Source organism: Ctenopharyngodon idella, chromosome 3 (assembly GCF_019924925.1).
Source record: "Ctenopharyngodon idella isolate HZGC_01 chromosome 3, HZGC01, whole genome shotgun sequence".
Classification (NCBI taxonomy): Eukaryota; Metazoa; Chordata; class Actinopteri; order Cypriniformes; family Xenocyprididae; genus Ctenopharyngodon; species Ctenopharyngodon idella.
The window spans coordinates 49,074,843-49,092,859 of NC_067222.1; positions in this window are offsets into that span (position 1 = coordinate 49,074,843).

Sequence of the window (18,017 nt, forward strand, 5' to 3'; positions counted from 1 at the left end):
CTGTATCACTGAGCTTCTCTTTCACCTGACATGGGCCTGCAAATTTAGCTAGCAAAGCTGAACCAGGTTCAGTAAAAAATACAAGAACATCCTTTGGCTGGAAACCATAGGAGACACTTCTCTTATAGCATTTTGTCTTGAGATCCACAGTAGATTCAATGCACCTGGGAAACAAGGGGTGAGTCTTCTGAGCGGCCACCAATTGTTTTCTGCGTACCCCTAAAACAGGATTCAATTTTGGTACAGTCTCTACTTTACCATTTTCCTTTACATCAGCCTTTTCTGATGTTAAGTCGTGATCACTTGAATTGTCCAAAAGGGTTTCAGAGGGGTCAACTACGTCTCTCAATTTTTCAGCTTGGGTATGCCTCACTGCGCATGCAGGAAAGTCAGTAGGGAAGCATTGTACAAGTCTTGAACAATCCCTTGCGTTCAGTTCACTAATTACCACTGGTCGTGGGAAGACATTTCCACCAGCAAGATCGTTTCCCAGAATGACATCTACTCCTTCGACGGGTAAACATGAAGTATCCCCAAGTCTAACAGGACCTGTGACTAAATCCGACTTGAAGTACAGGTCATGTAGAAGGAGTCTGAGGCATTGCATACCAATACCTCGTATTAGAATGTCGGCACCAGAATAATTAGACAGTGAAGGCAAAAGTTCTTCACGAATAAATAACTGCACTGATCCAGTGTCTCTCAGAATCTTCACTGACTTCCCTTCAGAGTCAGGTGAATGAGACACTGTGCCATCCAATAAAAATGGCTGATACCCACAAGTAGCAGTAGTGTAATTACCCACGTCACCTAATGTGTTAACCAAAGCTGTACTTTTGGGTCGTGATGCAGCAACTTTTTGTTTCCAAATCCTACAATTGGAAATGAGGTGGTCTGGGTCAAGACAGAAAAAGCAAACTTGCTTATCACTAATTTTCTTATGAAGCAATTAGGTTATCGGTCTTAGCATGAGAAAAGACACGACTCTCATCAGGTAAAGGCAGTACGTTACGCCTTGCAGTGGTAAACACATTCCTATGTGTTAGCGCAAATTCATCAGCTAACACGGCCGCATCAATAAGAGAAGTCACTTTTTGGTCATGTACCTCTACACTTTCGGGTACACAATTCTTGAACTCTTCAAGCAAAATTAACTCCTGAAGATGTTCAAGAGTGGTGATATGGCTCGAAAAACACCACTTCTCACGTTTGTTTGGCAGTTTTGGGAGTGGAATTTCTGTCGGTATGCCTCCGGCACTAATTCATAAGCCCTTAGAACAGTGGCTTTGACGACGTCATAGTCAAGAGACTGTTCAAGCGGCAAAGCAGAGCCATAACATACATATCTTTTCATAATTATGATGGCCCATACGGAAATGTAATTTATGACATATGTCCCTATATCGCAAGTGACACTGTCATATATGCAAAATATATGACAATATATTGCTATCACATATATACATGTCTCTAGATATATGTTGATATATGTTTATAACATGTATAAAATGTCCATATTAAATAAATATATTGACATATATTAATACTATGTATATGATTTTTGTTTATATAATATTATATGTTATGGCCATATATGTCACAGATATATGTTTAATTTATATATGCCAATATTTTTTTTTTATTTAAACAACATACATACAAACGTTTTACATGCTTGTTTTCCTTATTAATTCCTTACGTTTTCATTATTTGAACAGACTGAACTTTTAACAATCCACATTTCATTTCAATTTCTTTCCCATTTTAGAATTAGCACAATTTTTAATAAACTTGATTTTTTTTTTTTACATTATTTATTTTACCTTATCTTAACTAGCTCATAAAAACTGTTGTAAAAAAAAAAAAAAAAAAAATGCAATGAAAATAAAGATCTAACTCAGCTTAAAATAATTTTAAATAAATTACTTATTTAATCATTTTGTATGGTTTAAATTAATTTTTTTGTTGTTGTTATTTGACATTACTCTGACTTAAACCAAGAGTTACATAATGGAAATAGTATGCTTAATGCTTACTGATTATTGAATAAAGCGTTTAGATTTGACCCAAAAAACAAACAAACAAAAAATTGATAGAAACACTTTCAGTCTGCATTTCAGGCCTTGCATTTAGGATGCTACAATCCAGTGTTACGTCATTACGCGCGCCCAAATTCAAACGTAATCAAAAGACCGTTAAATTACGCGCATTCAGTAGAGACCAACGGATGAATATGTTCGCCCTCGTCGAGTGGAAACAAGAAACGGAATGAAAGTTTGAGCATTGTTCCAACATCACACATAAAAAAACTTAGATAATGATGATTTATTGGACAGACTGGATGACAGATCTGTATATTTATCTGAGTGGAGAGGTGGACTGAAGAAAAAACCTAAAGGCGGATGGCATTTGTACGAGGCAACGATGCATAAAGTTGCTGGTAATTTCTGAGTTTTTATTATAATTCACACATTAATATTGCACGGAGAATACATTTTAAATGATCGCTAAACTGCATGAGTTATTGATATACCAAGCTACTGATCAGGGTAGCGCAGCTAACGTTAGTAGGCTACAGATCGGTTAATTGAGCAGAAATTAACCGTGTTTAATTATTACGTTTTTTTAAATTGCTCTTATTACTGCATAATTGTGTGCGTTGTATGTTCATATTTAACAGCTAACCTTAACTACGAGTAGATTATTACACTGCAGTGCATAATTATATGATCTTTAAATGTTTATGTGAGAATAATATCTTTAGAAAGTAATATTTTAGCTGTCAGACACATGTAGTGGAGAAAAAAATGTGCATGACTGTTAACTACACTATGGCCTGGTTTCACAGACTAGGCCTAAGCCAGGATTAGGCCTTAGTTCAATTAGAATATGTAAGTAGCTTTTATAAACGTACACTAGACAAAAAAAAAAACATTACTTGTGTGCATCTGGAGACAGAACAATGGCTTAGACATATTTTAAGATATCAGTACAAGTTTCTTTCAGTTAAAACAGCTCAAACATGCATTTTAGTCTAGTCCTTGTCTGTGAAACCAGGGGCATTTAAAAAACATCATAGCACTAGTTGTAACTTTTGCTTTAGATTCTACAAATTGTATTGCCCCTTTTTTCCCCACAGAGACAGTCCACCCTAGAAAAACACGGACCCAGCAACATCAGTCCAGTCCAAAACTTCTGAGCAAAAGAAAATGCAGGCCAAACCCTAAGTTTGTTGAGGAGGAGACCAGTAATGATGGACCATCTAACTAGCCCCAAAAAGTTTACAAGGTTTTTTTTTTTTTTTTAATAAATGAGAGCTAAAACTAGCATCTGCATTGCAAATGTTAAAAAAAAATAGCTGCCCACTAAAGTTGTTGCTTAAAGATAAAATAAAACAAAATCATTATTACTTATAACTTAGCAATTAATTTACAAAATTTTGAAATTAAATACTTAAAATGAATCATCCAAAGTTAGGAGTAACTAATTCAATTTTCCTTAGATCTTGACAGGATAAGGTCATTTTTCACAGTACAAGCAGTCTGTCAGAGTTGTTTATGTTTGGCAGTATGCATTACCAAATGAGTATGAGCTGAACAAAGTGTCTCCATCTACATCCATCCATCATAAACATATTCCACACGGCTCTGGAGGGTTAATAAAGGACTTCTGAAGTGAAACGCTGCATTTGTGTAAAAAAAATATATCCATATTTAATTCATGTCTCAAATCATGTCATTCTTCACAAGACTAGCAAAGGTTCCCCCCAACAAACACACTTTGTCACTCATAAAACAAAACAACAACAAAACAGAGCATTACAAGTTGTTTTCTTTTGTAAAACTTCTTTACAAAACAAAAATGACATTATCTACTGTTTATAATTCACAGTAGTTTGTTACATAATCCATGTTAAAATTACTGTACAAAATTATTTCTAAATTTTCCCTTTTGTATAGATGGTGATGAAACAAAGACTAACTTGTGTAGGTGTTCAGCTTACATCTAATTATTTTGATTGCATTTGATTTTTTTTTTTTGGATTCAGAATATATTTAAATATAGTGTTACTGTAGAAATTTAGCAAATTTCAGTCTTACTCATTTTTGTGTTGTGTTAGGTCTTGTAAAGAGTATGTAAGCATGTGTAAATTGGCCTATATAGAACATAAAGCGTTGGTGATGTTTGTGTCTAAGTGAGAAATTAATTGTATGTTACATGACATAAAGTTATTTGTCATGTAACAAACTGCAGTGAATTATAAACAGTAAACAGTGTCATTCTTGTTTTGTAAAGACATTTTACAAAAGAAAACATGTAATGTTCCTGTTTTTTGACAAAGTGACAAAATGTGTTTGTTGGGGGAAACCTTTTTCTAGTCTTGTGAAGAATGACTTGATTTGACACATGAATGAAGTATTTTAGTAGTTTTAGTGCATTTTGAATGTGAAATTAACTGTTGTGAAGCTAAAAGTTGGTACGTTTTTTTTCACTCAGTTCTAAATATTGAAAAAATGTGTCCTAGCGGTGGTAAAAACTTTTAATTTAATTTGGATAAATCCCAGCATCTTGTTTATTTGAGAAGTTCCACAGATTCTTAGACATTGGTAACAGTATTGGTAGTTAGTGAGTTTGTTTGTCTGTACCTCACCTGTGATAAACTGGCCTTTTTGAAGCCTTCCTGTATTGAAATGTATATTTCCAGTGGGGGTTGCTATCATGTCTGCTATTTCAATAAGAAACCTTGTTGCCATTTGTGCAGCACTGTAACACTACAGAATTTGTAGTGTCTTGCACAGCAAAAAAGCCAGTGTACATTTCACTCAATTTGAGTCAAATTTAACACTCCTTAAATGTATATATGACTCCCTCCATTTAGGAGTTAAAATAACACTTTCGAAAGTGTGAAATATGTACATTACTTCCAGAGTACATTTTAACACTGTAGGAGTTTATTTGTAAATCCAACAGAAGTGTCACAACTCTTACATCAGTGTTAAAATGTACTCTGGGAGTAATGTACATATTTCACACTTTCGAAAGTGTTATTTTAACTCCCAAATGGAGGGAGTCATTTTTTTTTTAAGTCATACTCTTTTGTATTATTAATTAGTGTGTGATACAAGTAACAATGAAATAAACATGTAAAAATGTTTTTATTCATGAAATTTGCTTTTTGACAATCAAGGCCGTTAACACTGCAATTTAAAAAAAAAAAATCATTTCATAAAATCTGTTATAACTTCATAAACTTTGCTGTTCTGACAAATCAGAAACAAGTGCATATAAAACAGTATAAAAACTGTAAAATATCAAATATAAAAACAATGACTTTGGTTCAAATTATGTAACTCATAAACTTGGTTACCTGACAAACACTTAAACTTTCTTTCTTACATTAAGCTTGAACATGCCCATAAGCAACTATTAGCAGTCATTATCAGTTCAACTGACCAAATAATTTTAGCTTTTGTGCTCCACAACAAATCAGAAATTATTTCAAGATGATTACAGATCTTCATGCACAAAACAATGCACTGGAACAATACACAAATATGGTTCTTCAAAACCATATGAAAAATAACTCTGTTTATAGATGCTATTTTACACTTGTGGATCAAAATGTACTCCAGTTTTAACACTGAGCAACACCAAAAATTTCACACCGTACATTTAACACTGTTTGACACCTGTTTGGTTGCCTTTACATTTAGCAATATTTCATAATCTGATTAGCTCTGAATGTAACAGAAATGTTCGTAATAAAACTAAAACATCAGTTCTTACCATAAAAAAAAAAGTAGAAATATTTTGAAGGTCAGAACTGTTTTATGTTGATTGTTGCATTGAAAAACTAATGTGCCAGTGTTAAAAGACATTGTTCACATAATTTAATTGAAATAACTGACAATTTTGCAGCAAGTCAACATAAAAGTTTAAGATCTGACCTCCAAAATCTTTACAGTGTGTTTGTGATGGTAAGAAATGCTAAAGCAACCAAACAGATGTCGCAATTTACCATCTAACAGGGGACTAAAGACATTTTGTTTAATTAAATCAATATTCACTGTATAAAGTGATGACCTGCAACTGTTACCTTAATGAGCTATTTCTGCTTGATTTAACTCATAAAACTTAGTTTTGTTGCTATAAACTGATGTATTTAGTTTGGTTCATTGATGTTAAATAATATTTTTTGACTTGAACAAAATAAGTTAATTTAGATGTTACCATTTTTATTCATTCAATGCCCAATTCTACACAAGCAAAAATGTTCATGCTAAAGTTAAGCAGGAGCAGCATGTGCATGTGTAGTAGTGATTTCACTACACAAAAGGACACTGTTAGATGGTTTAAGTGCAATTAGCAATATTTCATATTCTGAATATCTCTGAATATAGCAGCAATGTTCATAGTAACACTAAACACCAGTTCTTGCCCATATAGTTTTGAGATGTATGTTTGTATGTATATATATATATATGTGTGTGTGTGTGTGTGTATATATATATATATATATATATATATATAAAATAATGTGTGTGTGTGTGTGTGTAGTGATGGTAAGAAGTGGCAAAGCAACCAAACATGTGCCACACTTTACCATCTAACAGGGGACCAAAGGCATTTTGTTTCACTATTCCATGCCAATTTCCACACTAGTTAAACTGTGCATGATAAATGAGCAGTTTAAGCTGACACAAGTAATTTTTCTTGCAATTCAAAGTTTACTGTTGTACCCTATATAACTAAATATAATGCCATCCATACAAACCCAGACGCTTAAAAAGCACTTAAAAGCCTTCTATGTCAAGGTCAAAGTTGAAAATTATGAGTTGACTGTTTTATTGAAAATCTTCAGTTGGTTCAACTAAAGTGCCTGTGTGAAAAGACATTCAGTTAGCATAATTTGATTAAGCCAGCTGAACATTTTCAATGTAGCAAGTTGATATAAAATTTTGAATCTTCACCTAATATAGTGCGACACCTGTTCAGCTGCTTTGTTTTGTTTGTTCCCTCTATTGATGGCAGTTGTATTTAATTTTATACTGGTTGAGTACATATTTTGAAATACTTACTGTTTAAAATTTCAATTTTAAATAAAATGTTATATTAATGTAATGCAAAGTTTGAAACTAGTAAGTTTTAGGCTTTAATATATATATATATATATATATATATTACACACTACCAGTCAAAAGTTTGGAAACATTACTATTTTTAATGTTTTTGAACGAAGTCTCTTATGCTCATTAAGGTTGCATTTATTTAATAATAAATACAGAAAAAACAATAATATTGTGAAATATCATTACAATTTAAAATTATGGTTTTCTATTTTAATATACTTTAAAATATAATTTATTTCTGTGATGCAAAGCTGAATTGTCAGCATCATTACTCCAGTCTTCAGTGTCACATGATCCTTCAGAAATCATTGATATATGCTGATTTATTATAAATGTTGGAAACAGTTGTGCTGCTTAATATTATTTTATAACCTGTGATTCTTTTTCAGGATTTATTGATGAATAAAAAGTTTTAAAAAATCAGCATTTATTTAAAATAGAAACGTTTAGACATTTCTTAAAATAGAAATGTTTAGAAACCTTAACATTTGAACATCTTGTTAATTTATATGGTAATTATCTTGGAATGTATTAGCATTACAGTGAAATGATTAAGATAATTCAAAAAAATTCAATAATTGTCCTAGTAGTAAAAAATAAAAAATAAATAAAAGGTTCCTTAAGTAAGCAGCCTGTTAAACAGCAGCTCACAGTCTCAGAGCTTTTCTAGGACAGCAAGCCATTCAAACAATAGAGGAGTGTGAACGACGTGTGTTAATGGGCCATTACAGTTCCTGCTCCAGCCTACAGGGGTGCTGCTGAGTATGGGCTTAAACACACACACGTCCCCACTTGGCCAAAAATGAAAAAAAGTCACCAGAGCATTTTTTTTTTACTTGATTTTTAACATGATTTAAAGCATGACCAACAGGGGACCTGAAAAATGTCCCCTTTGCTCGGTGGTCCCCTGTTGGTGAATGTGTAACGACACCATGGTCCCCTGTTAGATAGGTAGACAAGTACACACACACACACACACACACACACACTAACAATGTTTGTTGTTCTTCTATTTTTTAAATTGTGTTAAGTTTTAACTACTGTTTTTAAAGCAACCTTGGTCTAATGAATTATTTTTTTTAAATAAAATGAGCAAAAAACTCTTTGGTAAAAGGAGCATTTTTAACATTCACAACATGCAAACATCAATAGTATTACAGTTATTAAAAACAATCAACATGTATTAAGAAGCATGAAAAAAAATTAGATAAACACATTTAGTTTGTATGTAGATACTGTACTTTGCTTTTGCAATAGTGTTTTAGTTGTTTAAGGTCATCCAAAGGCAGAGTGCAGTATCTGCATTTTGGGGGTCAAAGATCACATCGGTGGTCATGGTTTTTATCTATAAAAAATTTCTTCCTAAGAAGGCAATAAATAAATGCATTTCCACTAATCTACCCACAACATGTTTGACTGGCTGGTGTAAAAACTTTAAAGGCATTTTTCTCAGTTTCAGTGTTTGTGTAGTTACTGCACTTTGCCTTTGTAGGGCAGAGTAGAAGTGTAAGAGAAACTAGATGTTCTAATGAAAAACAATGAAGAATGAATTAAAAATTATTATAAGATTCATTTCTCTCTTTAAAGTGTCATGGCCTCTTCTTCAGCTCCCTGAACTATGCCTCAAAGAATGCTGTTCATTTAAAAAACTACTGCTTTCCTTCGTAAGAGAGAACTTAGGAGAATTAACAAAATAATAAAGCATATTCACATCTATTACATCATAAAGCAAAAATGATATATAAGAATAAAACAGATATTATTACTTCATCTTTGAGTTTATCTGAATCTCACACTGCAGTGGCCTGTTGCATGAAGCTAGTTGAACAAACTCTGAGTTTCAGAGTAGGTTTTGAGTTGACAAATCCAGATATATCCAAACTGGTTTAGATCAGGCTCAACGGGCTCACAAAGCTCGGTATAAACATTCTCCGTCAACTTGGGTTTGATCCAGAGTTTGCGATTAACATGTGCATGCACCATGTTCCGTGTGATTGGCTGTTTGCCGCACGTGTCACACTTTCAGAAGAGCGTCCATTTGATTCACTTCTGCTGAGAGAGCCGTGCAATTCACTTCTCTTCTGAAGATTAAAAGATTGTTATGAAAATTATCATGAAATTAAATTCATACATGGCAGGAGTAAACACTGCTGCTGTAGTGAAAGTTTGAAAAGGCAGCTGAAAGAAAATATCTGACTATATCAATGCATGTGAATCAAACAAATATGCCTAATAATTTATATAGCTTCACAAAGAGCTCAAAAGAATACATGTAAGCTTAACCTGTTTTAAAGCTTTATATATTATATTTATTTTACTTTAAAAGCAAAGTTTAATATTGTCAATTTATTATATGAATATAATAGATAATTAGCAGCAAAAGATGAGTAATTTTGTCTCTAAAATGTTTGCACTATAAACTGATTTAAAGGAACACTACACTTTTTTTGAAAATAGGCTAATTTTCCAACTCCCCTAGAGTTAAACAGTTGAGTTTTACCGTTTTCAAATCCATTCAGCCGATCTCCGGGTCTGACGGTACCACTTTTAGCATAGTTCATTGAATCTGATTAGACCGTTAGCATCTCGCTTAAAAATGACCAAAGAGTTTCGATATTTTTCCTATTTAAAACTTGACTCTTCTGTAGTTACATCTTGTACTAAGACCGACGGAAAATTAAAAGTTGTGATTTTCTAGGCCGATATGGCTAGGAACTATACTCTCATTCCGGCGTAATGAGACGTGGAACGTTCTTCCAAAGTTTGGGTGCCTGTTACTCTAAAAATATTAAAGACATCTTAATATCCTTCTACATTCTTTTGAAATCTTTGTCATTTTTAAAGCCCTATATGAATCAATTCCATCTACGTGTCCATGTCTATATTGTTGAATTTTCAATGGACAAAAAAACAAATGTGGTTCACTTTGCACACAGCTGATACTTATTGCATTTAAAGGGGAATGTCTGAAGAATTAATAATGTCTGCATAAAACACACCTCTCTGAGGACCAAAAATCAACTGAAATGGTCAAGTTGAGGCACTTTAACTTGCTCTCAAAAGTGTATTTATAAGAATCTATATTTGAATCAGTTTTAGGGATATTTGGAAGATGAGATTTTTGTTCATTTGAACAGTTTCTGAAGATACTAAGAGTTTAAATATGCAGTATCGTAAGTTCATTATGTAGTGCGTAATTGCACCTGGTGCATTATAGCTAAAATTAGCTATACATTTTCTGTAATGTGCACATGTTTGGACTAAAACACCTAATGGATGTTGTTTAGTGCAATCATATTAATAAAAAATAATCGTATTTTTATCATAAACAGTGATATTACATAAACAAATATTGAAGATAGAGCCCTAAATCTTATATCTATGATATTCAGCCCTATATCTAATGATATTCAGTTCAAGATTTAAGGCTGTTTAACCCTCATATTGTGTTATTTTCCTGTTTACTTTCTTGGTGTTTGGGGTTCTGCCTCATCACTGGAACGGTTGCTGGACACATCCATTTCATCTGATTAAGACAAAAGCATAAAGCTGTTGAATGCCACTATCACCATTTCTACTTCATTTTCTCTCGATGTGGCCTATTACAAAAATCTGTGAAGCTAAACTTCTAGTACATTACTTCTGTATTAAATTACCTGCCAATGTTTGATATTTTAGGAAATATTGACAACACTCCTAATACTCTACAGAATATACATTATTGTGAAATACACAATAATGTTAAAATGCATATTACACAATTATATTTACCTTGTGGATCTATTGTTATACCATCTAATCCTTTACCCTGGAGTTCGGGCAGTTTCCCTTTTTCCATTGCAATGAGGAGTTTACTAATCTTTGCAAGCTGTAGCGTGCTTTCAGGGAGGCGGTAGAACTCCTGATGAACTCTGATATCATGGCCAAGGAAGTTGGCCAGTTGATCCATCTCATTGTCTTTTAGATTTAATACTGTGGACAATGTAGCTACTTGCTTACGCAGCTTTGCTGAGCAAAGGGCATCTGGATACTTTGCTCCACTGGCTTGGGCATACTGGCGAATGCAGTCCACACCACGATAATGAGACAGAGCACCTGGACGAGCAAACAAATGCTGGTTTTCAACAGGCACTTGACACTTTTCTCTCATGTTTACAAGGAGATCCATAGCCACAACCATATTAGGGGTCAGCAACACTGGTACCTTCCTCCCCCTCTTACCACGTATTTCCACCCTTTGGAAGTACCCACAAAGCTTTTTCTCAAAGTCACTGAGTCCCACAGTGATATCTTTGTGCATAGGTGTCTGGTCTGTAGACGTGTAAGATTAAATATATTTATCTTGGAAACTTCACCCTCTTCGTCTATTAAAAATGACGATCTGTGTTAGCATGACTTTACAAAGATAGGCAACGTTTTTGCCATTTGGTTTTTCTTGTAGGGCATCCACATACACCTGCTGTTTTGAGTTAAAAAATGAGTGCAGTGTTTTGACATCCTCTGTAAATGGTAGGACTTGTGGCTTATTCCATTTGGCCACAAACATTTATAGAGAGATTGTAAAAAATATATATAACTTTTTAATAATACAAATGATATATCATTATTTGGTTACGTTTATCCTGTGTTTTTTGAGATATGAAGTACTTTTTTCAGATTTAGCACAAAATTCCTCAACTACACCAATAGCTTACATATGAAATAATACATTTTTATGAAAACAATTGCTTTAATGATTAACTTAATTACATATAAATTGTTTCTGTATATTGATGTAGGTGTTATAGGCAGAATTCCGCCATCTGCTGCTTAGAGAAAACCTTATATGTATTACAGTTTTAGAAAGAAAGTGTTTTGACCATATACATCCAGTAGAGTCATAGAGATCAATTCATTTTTCTGGATGTGACCAACTGCTCCTACGCCACAGAAATGTGACTGAAAAATTTCACATAAGACGTACCTAAAAGACAAGTAAGATTGTAGTTGCATATTTATTTAAAAAAAAAAAAAATTATTAACTTTAGAATTTAGAAGAAATTAATGAAATAAAATGTAAATAAAACCAGCAATATGCAGAAATGACGAGTGAAGAGTAAACACTGGATAACAGTAACATTTCTGACAGTAATATTCTGAACTTTTAGTGACCATAAAAGCAATAACAAGCTAGAAAATAAAAAATGAGTATGTAAGTTTAATGAAAAATAGTCTTTATGAGTCTGTGCACATCTGGCACAAGCAGATGCTATGAGTAATGCAAATGGCTTCTTAGTTTTTGTATCCTTAGTCCGTGGTCATACCTGACACCTTTTCTCCTTTTTGATGTACAGGTGCCTGGAGCTTCATCCCTGTCTGAAGAAGAACCTTGTGATTTCTTCATTCGTGTGACTGAGGCTAGTGTTCAAGGCACACGTTGTCGTCTCTTCATGTGAGGGGACACCAGAGCTTTCCCCAGCTGTTCAAGGAAGAGCCTCCTTTGGAAATTTTTTCCTCTCTCCCATGTTGGTCATCAGCAACACATTTTTACCACTTTTGGGGCAACAAGACTATATGTCTTGGTGAATGCAAATAAAGAGGACAAGCAAACTCGTTCTTTTGTTGATAGAAGAGCAGGTAAGAGTTCAGTTGATTTTCCTTACTGGACCAACCATTGTAAATGTTTTTTTTTTTGTTTTTTTTTCCCTCAGGAGCTCCTGGCCAAGGGCATATGATGTGAAGAAGTTGTCCTAAGTAATTGTATGTCCCTGGAGCCCAGTGGTCAAATCAAGGACCAGACACATGCCCTGATTTTTTTTTTTTTTTCCTTATTGTCCATCTTGTGGCTTGCCAGTGTAAACCTGCATTTTCCATGCATAGCTTGTCTTGGCATCACATGCTACCCAGATTTTGATCCCATATTTAGCTGGCTTACTGGGCATGTACTGCTTGAATGCACATCTACCTTTAAATGACACCAGGCACACATCCACTGTTATGTCCTGGCGAGGGTTGTACATTAGTGGAAGACGCTCAACCCATAGATTCCAGACATCATAAATTGCTGCTAGCTTGTCAGTTTCATGCCGAGCAGGTCTTGTGGCCGTGTCATCAAATCGGATGACAATTTTCGAAATATTTTTAGAGGCATGACAGCCAGAAAAATTGCACGTCCAGTTTCATCTTCCCACAAACTGGACAGAGTCTTATTGTTTGATCGATAAGCTCTCGCAAGAATGAGGACACCAATAAACGCTTCAACGTCTGTCCAGTCCACAGCCCTCACCATACACATGCTTTCCTTCCACATTTGTCATCTCAACCAAGATATTCTGGATTGTCGATGGAAAAAATAATACAAAGTTTAACTTTATGTCCTCTGCATGAGAACATGCATACCTTGTTGGTCCAGGGCTTAGTTTTATGACTCTTGCAGCCGAAGCTCTTCCTGGCCTCTGAGGAGGTGGGGAAGTAGTCCAGGTTATTTTTCTATTCTTTGATTTTTATATTTGGTCTGTAAGGCCCTCTTCCTCATAGTACTCCTCATCAGTTTCCTGGTGGTACTCTTCCAACTCTGTATTACCTTCTATGAGATTGTAATCCTCTGGCTCAGAGTCTTCTGGTTCAGTCTTCCAGGCCTGCTGAGATACTCCCCACCGAAGTGCAGCTTCACTTGAATTGAAAACTTTTCAACTCGCAAGCAAATGTTTTAGAGTCACAAACAATGACAGCAGAACAGAGAGCACTGCAAAGAGTTTTATTTACTTTAAGTAACTTCTGTTCATGGTCAGGGACTATTTTTTTTCCCCAGTGGAAAGCAAGGCTTTTAGTGATTTTAATTTATGAAAGTTGCTTTGATACATATTTTTTGGCTTTAATATTTGTATTGTGTGAAATGTGTCTACAAAGTATGGTCTTAATGCAATACTATAATAAATTTCCCCTTAAATTGACTATTCAATTACTGGTTCTGATAAAGTGGTTTATTTTATTTATGAGTGATATATAATAATTTATGACTGCTTTTTTTTCAGATAATCCTAGATGCAACAGAGAACCCTGTTAGCCTTGAACACTTTTGCTGCATCTGTACAGCTGGTAAGGTATTGTACAGCCATTTAGTTGCCATGCTATTCCAGACAGCACACTATAAACAACTGGGAACTGACTGTGTTCCTCCACTACTTGCATGCACAAGTTCTTTACAGCAGTGGCATAGGCCAAGAACAGAGATAAGTAGAAAAACTTTTGATTAGTGTAAATAATTTTACTTTTTATTTGTACATATCCTTACTAATTGTTGTAGGGTATCCAACCTGAGCCTGAGGCTTGTTGTTATTGCACCAAAGTTATCTGTCAACACAAAAAGAGGTGCCATTTCATCCACACTTTACAGAGCCCACACAGGTATGAGTGATATTGATATGATATGACATTTCTATCAGTGTAATCAATGACCTAAGGATATAAACTTTTCATGAAAATACATTCTCAACACACTGTATGTTTCATTATTCTTGCGTGTTTCTAATTCAGTGAAATATTGTGTTCAAGCTGTTTTTTTTTTGTTTTGTTTTTTAATTTTGTGTATCTGCTGTTTTTGTAGGGCCACTGCCAGATCCCTCAGTCTTCACCTCGATTCCTGAAATCACACATGATTTAGCAACAGAAACAGAGTATGAAACTAGAGCACAATCTAAATGTACATTATGGAGAACAATCAGGAAGCCAAGGGTCACTGCAAGTTTTTTTTAGAGAAGCCTGCCATGTCACCACCACCAAAAGTGCTGCTTCTCTTGTAATGCGAATGATGACCGGTGCAAAGCAAACAACTGCCATGAAACAGTATGCTGATGCCTCCCAGGTGAATGTCCTGCCTTGTGGCTTTGTAGTGCGAAGCGAGGCGCCACATCTGGGAGCAAGCCCTGATGGTCGGGTATTTGATTCAAAGGAAACTCCACCTTTCGGACTGGTTGAGGTCAAATGCACAACAAAAACAGATGCTCATGAATTGCAACATCTAAACATATTGGATGGTAGACCTAAGCTTTTACGTAGTCATAATTACTGGCAAGTACAAGGTCAGTTAGCCATCTCAGGTTTGTCTTGGTGTGTCTTTGTCACCTATACAGAAACAGAGCTCTTAATTGAGTGAATCTGGAGAAGCAATGAGTTCATTACTGAAATGAAAAACAAACTAGACCTTTATTACTTTAATGAGTACATGACCGCATATCTAAGTGTAGTGTAAGCATACTACACTAAAAAAAGGAAACCTGTCACACTGTTTATATTTCACCATCTTTATTTATTTACAGTGTAAATTTTGTATGTACAAAGAAATGTAATCAATTATCTTATTATCAATTAGTTTAACAACTTATTCGCTTTTAATTTTGTGTAAATGTGTGAATAGTACTTTTATACAAGTTTTATACTAAATTATATACAAATATGTACAGTATATGTAAATGAGTGTATTTGATCAAACAAGTGTGGAGATATTAAAGAACAACAATAATTAAGCACTTTGACTTACTCATTCACTGACAGTGGTCCTTGATAATTTGCCATTACACAATAGTTAGCCAAAATTTGATTGACAGTTCTGACCAGGATAAGGGGTACAGAGGTATCCCAGATGTGGTATTGTTTCACCCTGCAAATCACCCTCTCTACATGGACTCTCAGCCTGGCAATGGCCTGGGTGTTCAGTGTGTCTTCCTTGGTCAGTTGGGATGTTCGTTTGAAAGGTGGAATTATCAGGCTGGCTGGCTCCAACATCCTTTAACATATTCTCAATTGTGAAGCCCTTATCTGGCATGACGCCATCACCTGGTTCAAAGATGTCTAAGATGCCAGATAACATGGTCAGTTCTTTGTCAGAAATAAAGCCAGTGTAGAGCCTTGAGACAAAACTTATTGTCCCATTAGGAGCAATTCCTATCAAAGATTTCAGAGTGGTAGTGTTCATGTACTGTGAGAAGGTTTCAGACTGAAGAGTGAGTGATGATGGCTTCTCACATTTTATCTCAGTGCAGTCGAGGATGACTCGTAGATTTGGACAGTATTCTCTGTACTTTCTGGGCATAGATGCATTTACCTGCTCTCTAGTGGCCCATATAGGAATGGAGCCTAGCACGAGGTACAAGTAATTGGCCCATGTAATGATGATCCTGCCTCACAGTTGATAAACTGACACTGAAAAGATCAGCAAGTACCTTCTCTTTCAGGCCGACTGCCACTCTCATACAGTACATTAAAAACTCATCAATGAGTTCCAGTGATCTCTGGGGACTGGGAGTTTGGTCCATCTCAGCATCTCTCTGAGCCTTTGCCCAGTATGCCAGATTTGTTCTGCTGATGGTGCAACAGAATCCCAGAAAACTTTGAATGTCTTCTCGGATGAAAACTGCATATAAAACCTGAAGTCTTCATCTGTTCTGCAAAAGCGGCAAGAGGATGCTGGGAAAGGTGCTGTACTTGTGCTTTTAGCTCACAGATCTTGCTCTCAGATGATACCTTCAGCTGCACAATCTCTTTAGCTCTTCAATTCTTGCATTAGCTTCATCAAGTGCACCTTCATAAGATACAAAACAATTAACAACAGAAAATGTATACTCCAAAAATAAGCTAAGAATAGTTTCTTTAAAGATACAATTTTATAAAGATTCTTTAACATTAATGATGGGTGTTAAATCATGATAATATTAACCTATTATTAAAACACATTTATATACCAAAGCAACTTTTTTGATATATAAATGTATTTTAGTAAGAGGATAATAGCATAATGTTTTATCACCTATCATTAATTATGCTTAATTTTAACAACAATATGCTATCAGATAAATGAATAGGCAATGTTCGACAATCTGTAAATTATCACTAAACTTCTGCCATGAAAACACTCTGCTTGCATAATAAATTCTAATACTTTTTTTTTTTTTCCATACTCCATTTTCTTTATTTCATATAGACATAGAAATTACTCAAATGGAATTCCATACATTTCCAAACTGCACAGGACACATGAAAACTGGGGGTACAGTTAACAGATTTAGGAATAGTACTAGGTGAAACTAATAATGTACCTGTTGGGGCGTGACTCTCGTAGTCATGGTCATGGAAACCGGCCGATGATGACATTGCAGGATGTGAAGGAGTAGCGAGATCAATGTCTTGCTCCTTCCGACGTCTAGCTCTCTCAAACACACACACACTCATTTCGGTTGTGATGTATAGTCATTCCACTGAAACCTTGAAGGTACTGCTCCGATTTCAAGGCGTTTCACAATTCCACCAGTGAGTGACTGCTTAAAGTCCTCTTCTTGAAAATGCTCTTCACAGACGAAAGTGTTTCCTCATTTAATAACAAAATTTTTGCTTTCTTTGTGTTTGATTGCTTGACCCCACCTCCTACAAAGTTCAGCATCTTTTGGAAATTCATAGAAAGACAAATCCGGACGTTTTCTTTTAGAATTTGAGCACTGAATTGAACACTGCAGTGGCAGTGGCTATTGCTATTCTTCACGGTCTCACCATTGTTTACCCAACTATGACGACTTCCGGTTCTCGAACGCTGAAGTGTGAAAAGGGTCAATTTGAGTAACATAAAACAGTCTGTGTAAATAACTTTTCATGCTATTTCAGGTGCAGCTTCTGTTCCACCTTTGCAGTGTAAAGATGGATTTTGTTAATGCTAAAATTTTATTGGTAACAGTCTATATAGTGTTCAGATTGACTTAAGTAATTGGTTAAAGTTAAGTATTTGACAACACAGATAATCATAAAAAAATTGCACTTATATATAAATAAAATGCCCCTGGAAATCAATTGCAAGGGGCCCCATATTGGAAAAGACCCTGGCATGGGGTAATGTCTGGCAGTTGCAGTTTGTATAGGTGT